Consider the following 8341-nt stretch of genomic DNA (forward strand, 5'->3'; position numbering starts at 1 on the left):
CAATTTCTCCCAAAACCAAAACTCTTCCATAATTTCCAAAACACTGACAAACCCAAGTGATTAAGATCTGACCCCTTCTTGTATGAATGTGCAGCTGATGAAAATGATCAAGAGGTTAAGTACGGCATTTGATCCATTGTTCTTCCAATGATACACAGTTTACACATGTTGAAAGGCCTATACCTGCCAGTTTCCGGCTGACCTCACAGTGCCGTCAGCTCGAAGAGGCAAGTACGTTGCATAACTAGCAAAAACGGAAAGCATCATCCTGATATTTCATTTGCCCCCAGGGTATTTTTCCATATCCAGATTAAATAAATGATTTGAACCAGGGTGCTCCATCACTAGCCACGATCTTATTATAGACCCCAAGTTGATAGGGATGGAGGCAGGTCACAGTCCCCCAAATTAAGATGACCCACCCTCCAAGCTGAGGTATTACATCGGGAAGGGGGTTCTCAGAAGCCAGGGTGGTCAAAGAGGACTTGCTGATGAGATCTAAGTGAGCTCACCCACTCTCCACCTGTCTCCTGTCGTCCCAAGTGACGGCGGACAGTCATACGCACTGCACGTCTCCTGGACCAGCACAGGACATCACCTGTGACCCTCCCTTTCTTTCCACTGCAAAACAACATACTGGAAACCAGAGTGACATTATCACACACGGCAACCCAGAACACAATACAACAAATTTTAAAATATCAATCATTTGAAAAATTCAGCACTTTATTCATGACTGACATGAGGAGACAAATGATTAAATTATAACCAGCAGCAAAATGGAGGATTTCCCCAAGACATAGGATATGAAGATGAGAATATTGAAAATCGATATAGGGAAACTTCATCTATAAATGATGAAACTAAAGACTATGAAAACAATTTGTCTTTTATTTCAATAATACCCTTTTTAACAATTTATTTTGATAATTTATTTTAGAAAGATAACATATTTAAATGTTAATACATTTTAGGTTCTATAATAGGTTTATAAATTTTTAAATTAAAATGTTAGAATTGGGGCGCCTGGGTGGCTCAGTCGTTAAGCATCTGCCTTCAGCTCAGGTCATGATCCCAGGGTCCTGGGATCGAGCCCCACATCGGGCTCCCTGCTCAGCGGGGAGTCTGCTTCTTCTTCTCCCTCTGCTTCTCCCACTGTTTGTGCACTCTGTCTCTCTCTCTCTCAAGTGGATAAATAAAAAAAAAAAGGTCTTTAAAAAATGCTAGAATTACCTAATTTCAATGATTTTTAAATGTTATAAATTTTGAACATGTTTGAAAAACATGAGGTTTTTTTTAAGATTTATTTATTTATTTGAGAGAGAGAGAGCACAAGCAGGGGGAGGGGCAGAGGGAGAAGGAGAAGCAGACTCCCCACGGAGTAGGGAGCCCGACATGGGGCTCGATCCCAGGACCATGGGATCATAACCTGAGCTGAAAGCAGATGCTTAACTGACTGAGCCACCCAGGCTTCCTTAAAAAATGTGAGGATTAAACAAAATTTTATGAAACAAGTATTCTCATTTTGTTCATTTCAGAAATTTATTGAAATCTCTCAAGTGCTAATGAATCTTCCCATTCTCTTGGGTTTTGCTGGGCTTTACAAATGTTTTCTTCTATATAATTTTAACAGAGTAAGGATTTACATATTGCCAAATTTGTCTTCTGCCTGGAGTATCCAGTCTGTGAGGGAGAAGAGAGTTAACAGGCCAGGTCTGAAGGAAGCATCCATTATGGTCACCCAGAGCCCTTTGCTCTGCCTCCAAATAAACTATGAAAACTCTGCTCTTGATTATGTTTATTATATATATATGTATCTCATATATATCTGTCAGTGGAAAAGAATATATAGGCTATTGGATACGATTCTCTATTAATCATATGTTTACCTAGCAATTGTGTTCCTCGGTCTAAATTAACACTGGAGCACTGATTCGTCAGTCTCTTGTGAATAGCTCTGGTCCATATTGAATTGCTACGATCTAAAGATGATTTTTAGGGTAAAGGATGTTAGAGCAGAGGAAATATAAGAAAACAAACGGTGGTAACCTGGTTGAGCTATGTAACTACCCTTCCAATCTACACCAGCCTGACCTAGCTTACCTGTTAACAAGTGTATTTACCTACTCTTTGCTCTGCAGTCAAAATGCAATGACCCTTTTAAGTACACACACATGTGAGCTCAGGAAAACAGAGGCAACAGAATGGGACACAAGCAGCTCCCTGATCAGGATATAATGAACCAGGAGGAGTTCTAGAGATTGTTTTTATTGGGTTTTGGGTTTTTTTTAAGATTTTTTTTAGTTGTCTGAAGAGCGTTCTCTGTGAACCTAACATCCTTCTAATTCATAATTGTTTTCCTGTGAGCTGTATACTATTTGCAATTATTTTTTAATTCTTGAATTTTTGAAGTCAGTGCTCAAAAATAACTTGGTTGATAGATAGATTAAGCATAAAAATCGCCTAGGCCCAATTTCAATTTAAATTGCAAGTAACCTAATATTCAAAATATATAAAGAACTAATATAACTCAACACCAAAAAACCCAATTAGATTAAAAAATGGGCAGAGGGCCTGAAAAGACACTTTTTTTTTCAAAGAAGACATACAGATGGCCAACAGACACATGAAGAGATGCTCATCATCACTCATCATCAGGGAAATGCAGATCAAAACCACATGAAATACCTCCTCACACCTGTCAGAATGACAAGAAATAACAAGTGCTAGCGAGAATGTGGAGAAAATGAAACCTTCGTGCACTGTTGGTGGGAGTGCAAACTGGTGCTGCTACTGTGGAAAAGAGTAGGGAGATTCCTAAAAAAATTAAAAATAGAATTACCATGTGACCCAGTAATTCCACTGAATACTTACCCAAAGGAAATAAAACACTAATTTGAAAAGATAGATGCATCCCTATGTTTATTGCAGCCTTATTTACAGTAGCCAAAATATGGAAGCAGCCCAAGTGTCCATCAATAGATGAATGGATAATGTGTACACACACACACAAACACACACAGAAATATTATGCGGCCATAAGGAAGGATGAGATCATGATGTTGGATGAGTTTAGAGGGTATTATGCTAAGTGAAGTAAGTCAATCAGAGAGAGACAAATACCATGTGATTTCACTCATGTGGGGAAAAAATGAATAAGCAAACAAGCAGAATCAGACCTACAAACACAGAGAACAGACTGACAGTTGCCAGACAGAAGGGAGTGGGGGGATGGGTAAAATGGGTGAGGGGCGGTGGCAGGTCCGGGCCTCCCGGGATGCAATGAGTAAGTCACAGAAGGGAAAGGCACATCACAGGAAACAGAGTTAATGGTATTGTGATGGCGCTGTGTGGGGACAGATGGTATGCATGCTTGTGGTGAGCACGGCCTAACCTACAGACATGGGGATTCACTCTGTTTTAAACCTGAAACTAATGTAACACTGTCTGTCAACCAGACTCAAATAAAAAGAATTTTCATCCAAAAATAAACAAATTGTAAGTAACCTTATTCTATTAGAATGTTAGCGACCTAAATATTATTATTCTATGATTGGCATGAATACATACAGTTTGAAGAGGCTGTATATAATCTTTTGCACGTTGATAAGATTTAAGGTACAAAGAGTCACTAAATAATATGAGTCATGTTGTCTGACTTCAGCTCTAGACAATATTTGTGGCTTAAAATGAATGAAAATTTAAATGATATGAGGAGTTTGTGAACCATGCCCTTGGGACAGGGAGGAGGGTGCTGCATACCTTTAGTAAAAACTTTGAAATTGATTTTGTGTGTATGAATCACCACTGGATTTTCCACAACCACAGAAAGAGAGAGAGAACGATAGATAACACATAAATGACTTTTTATTTCCTTAAGCGCCATTTAAGGAAGAGAAATCTTAGTTCAGAAATGCAGAATGTTTTCAAAATAAAGCAGAAAACGGTAAAAACTCACATTTCAGGCTACAGATGACAGTAGCACCTGAGACCTAGAGTCCCCTCAGTTACCACTGAAAACACGGCCCATCCGTGTACAATAAACAGGCACCCAGTTTAATCTTGATGGGGTGACTTAAGGGCTGTGCGACTTCGGCAAAATTATTTAAACTTTCTGAGTTTCCTTTTCCTCACCTGAAAACCAGGAGTGGAAAGTGTTCTCCTTTCGTCTCTGCATGAGGCACAGCAGCCACGTGGGTGAAGGGACGGCAGCACAGCGGACACGCAGCGGTCTGTCCACACTCACATCACTCACGCCAGGACTGCTGGCATTCCGGGTCAGTGAAGGTTCGTCAGTGCGCGCGGAGCGTCCACCATGCATGATCCACAGCACCTGAAGTTTTAGAAGACGTGCACAACATAGAAGATGCAACCTTTCAGACACAAAACAAGGGGACACGCACACTGACCGGATCCACGTTCTCTCCTGTAGAATGGCAGAGAGATGCAGGAGCTAGGGCAGAGAGGTGGTCTGTCAACTGGAGGCTGTGAGTTCTCACGGGGTTCTGCAGGGGTTTGGTGAGGGGCTTGGACTGGCAGAGACAAGGGCAAAGAGCACTGTGGGTGGACAAAATGGCACACATGGCTACGCACAGAGGTAAGCAGGATGTTTTCCGATTGACAAATCACATTCTTTCCGGTTTTAATGCATTCACAGGAGTCTCCCCCTTGACCTTTCTCCTCGCCAGTCTTGACTTTGAGTATGGGGTGCAGGGGTTTTCACAGTGGCTGAAGGTATGCGGTTAGCTAGATGTGCTGCCAGATGCTTGGGCAGAGGCCCAGATGTGTTGGCAGTCTGTCTGCTGGCCAAAGAAAGAAAGTAAAGGGACAGAAAGAAGTCAGAATGTGGTCATCTGTAAGGGCCGGCACCACCCAGAGATTGGTGGTCTCCCTCCCTCCTTCTCTTTCCCCTCTTCCTTCTCTCTCCCCATCTCTCCCTCTCTCCCCCATCTCTCCCCCTTCCCTGCTTCCCTCCCTCTCTCCCCCTCCCCATCCCTCTCTTCCTCTTTCTCCCTCTCTCTCCCCCTCCATCCCTCTCTATATCTCTCTCCCCCTTCCCTCTCTCTCCCTGCCCCTTCCCTCTCTCTCTGCCCTCCTCCCTCTTCCCCTCCCATCTCTCTCTCTCTCCCTCTCCCCCCTCCCACTCTGATATACTCTAAGAGAGAATGTGATTAGTTCATTTAGAGAACTCTCCAACATAGAATTGCTCCTCCTGCATAAAGTTTTCCAGCAAGCCTAGAAACAGCTCCTTTTGGGTCAAGGGTCCCACTAAATTAGGTGGTCAAGATGATGCTATGGTGGCCAACATAAAGTATGGCATAAGGAGTCAGTCCTGGGCAGGTGGCTGTGGGCAAGGTGCCATGGAGCACAACATTAACTCCTCTAAGATTCTGGGCTGTCTCACAGTCTTCAGTGAGGTTGGCTAATCTTCCTATTAGAATATAGAAGATGGTAGAGGATGGCCAGAGGGAGAGGCAGCAGTCAAGGTTAACAGTTCCCAAGAGGATAGCCCTTAAATCAATCACTTTTGTGCTAAGGAGCTTTCTTGTTGGCTGATGTGTCCCTACACAATTGTGCTGCATTATACACACTCATATGGAAATTAAATGAGAATGATGACAATAATGACTAATATTTATTTAGTAGCTAGGCTAAATAATCTTATTTTATTTATGTAACAATATATAACTACATTTTATTATTATTTTCATTCCTTTCTTAACAGATAATAAAACTGAAATTCAGAGAAGTCAAGTCTCACTTGCCAGAGCCAACAAATGGTAGGTATAAGATTTGAGCCTCACTCTTTCTGGCACCAAAGACCATGGGCTTAATCACTTATCACTTTTCAACTAAAAGGAATAATATGGGGTCAGGGGGAGAAGCAGATCTCACAGAAGAAACCAGAGACTAGAGATCAACACGGGGGGATATATGAAGAGGTCAACACTCAAGACTGAAAGATTCAAAAGATCTCTATATAACACTTGGTCAGTGCCATCGGTCCGGTAGGGGACAAACACCAGCCCAATGGCTTTCTGCTGGTGGTGACTCAGGAACTTGTTTGCTTTGAGAGTCCTGGGGCAGCAAACAAAGACTGGCTCAATGGCCAAGCTGGGAGAAAATGAGAATTGTCCCAGACTCATGATTTCCTAGTGAGGTATTACTCCAGTACTTTTCACCTGCTGATACATGCTAAAGCATTTTCAATAATCACCAATAGGCATCTTGAAAACTAAGTATATGCTTAGTTGTACTGCATAATTCTGAACTTGATCATGTCTTCACTACGACAGATTTTGTCTTATATAACATAAGCCAAATTTGTCCAGATCAAAATTAACATCCCAAAGTGCATATTGGCTTCTATTAGACAAGTGGTAATTACACATAATGCTACTAGTCACCCTTTGGGTAAACCTGCCCTAAATAATTACTGGGTAAGAGCTCTTCAAACTTTGGGCAGAACAAAATGCCAAGTCAAAATAAAGAGGACTTGTCACCCAGATCTCCATTCTCTATAAAATGACCAACAATAAACCAACCAGGAGAAAAACAAGAGACTCAAAACAAGCAAAAATAATTAAAGGTTTGTCAAGATCCCGTTATAAGGTCTAGAATATTGTTATCAAGGTAAACGTTTCACTGTTTCTGTTTTGAAGAAAGTGTCACATTAGGAAAACAGTCTAACATAATATTTTTCTTTAGGTTACTGGAAGCCACTGTGGGGCTACCAACAGAAAGTTGGCACCACTCTACTGTGGGACGAAATGCCCTCCACTTACAGCTTTTTCTCTTTTACATACCCACAGCATATAATTTTCACCATACAGACATTGAGCAATGCATTGGGTCTATGTTTGTCTGGTAAGAAGCCTGATGAAATTTCTGTATTTGCTAAACCATTGGAGGGTTTCCCTGAACTCCTAATTCCAGAGAACTCATGAAGGGAATGGAAATTGGGGTATTGGTATTGGAATTGGAGAGCATGCTGGAGCTCTCCTTGACCGCTCCCCTCTGGTCCCAGCCCCTGCAAAGCCACATTTCTTGGGCTTTTCCTTTTTTAAGCCCAGAGAGTAAGAATTCAATACAGACACTAAACTGATCGGACCTCATTCTATCCCTGCTGGCTGTGAAAAACAAAACACTCCTGACCTGACTCTTCACCATTTTGACCCAATTCCTATTAGTGGTCACCTGTCTCCTCACTGGACGAAGCCACAGGGACCCATCAAGCCACTGGGTAGGAAAGTCCCCTAGTTGAATAATCCAGATCTGAACCATTAATCAGGAGACAAAACCCGGGGTGGCAAGTCATTTCCAGGAGGCTGAACAAGGGGGTGGCGAATTGATAGAACATTGCTCATTGCAGGTCTGAGAGGCTGAAAAACAACGTAATCATGCCTGTCTCAGGGCTGGCCCATTCCATTGTGATAGCCAATAAAGGCTACAGAGAAAAATATTATGACTCACATCCTGGCATCAACATGAGACAACACCTCAGGTTAATAAAGGAAATAAAAAACAAATATCAAGGCAATGCCAAGATGTATTTTTAATTTGCCTTGGAAAGTTGGGCATATTCTCTTTTTCGTCTTACAGATGACTTTCTTTGAAGAGTTGACATTCACACAACATCCAGATGCCAAAATGGCCCTTGTGCCTGGTTCGGTTCTCTTCACTCTTTGTCAGACACGTCCTAGGGACAGACCTGTGTGTACTGCTCTGCTTTTCTGTCCTCTCTTCGCCCACTGAACCATCTGTGTGTCCCACTGGGGCAGGAACCATCCACCATGCCCGGAAGTATGGGTGTGTGCTTTCTGTATCCCAACGAGCATCCTTCTGACTTTTCTGCCACTGCCCATCATTCCTTATATACATATTAGATCAAAACAGACGAAATTGCCATTTTTGTACATAAACATGGTCAATACAGGTGCTTGTAAGAGGTCTGGCCTGACACTGGTGTGTGAGTATGTGTACGTATTATATAATGTGTCTGCATGCGTACGCGTGTGTGAGGCAGAAGCACTGTGCATGCTTTCCTTCAATTAAATCTACAATATCCTGTAAGGCAGGTCCATTTCTTTGAGGTATGCACCTGAAAACAAGAGCTAAGACAATCCAATAACTTGTTTCCCTGAGGTCTTCCAGGATTTCAATTCTGATTTCTAGCCCTGGGTCACATGCTCCCTGGTACGGGGCGTACTGCACGGTCTACTTGATTCAGACCACCGAATCCTCTGGACTTCAGAGGCTCCTTGAGAAGAAAGCTGGCTGAGTGCTCCCAAGCTTGCAGACGTCTCCTCTTACATCCTTTCCCAGGACGTGGTACCGCACA

The sequence above is a fragment of the Phoca vitulina genome, unplaced genomic scaffold (genome assembly GCF_004348235.1).
Source record: "Phoca vitulina isolate PV1807 unplaced genomic scaffold, GSC_HSeal_1.0 scaffold38, whole genome shotgun sequence".
In the NCBI taxonomy this organism is placed as follows: Eukaryota; Metazoa; Chordata; class Mammalia; order Carnivora; family Phocidae; genus Phoca; species Phoca vitulina.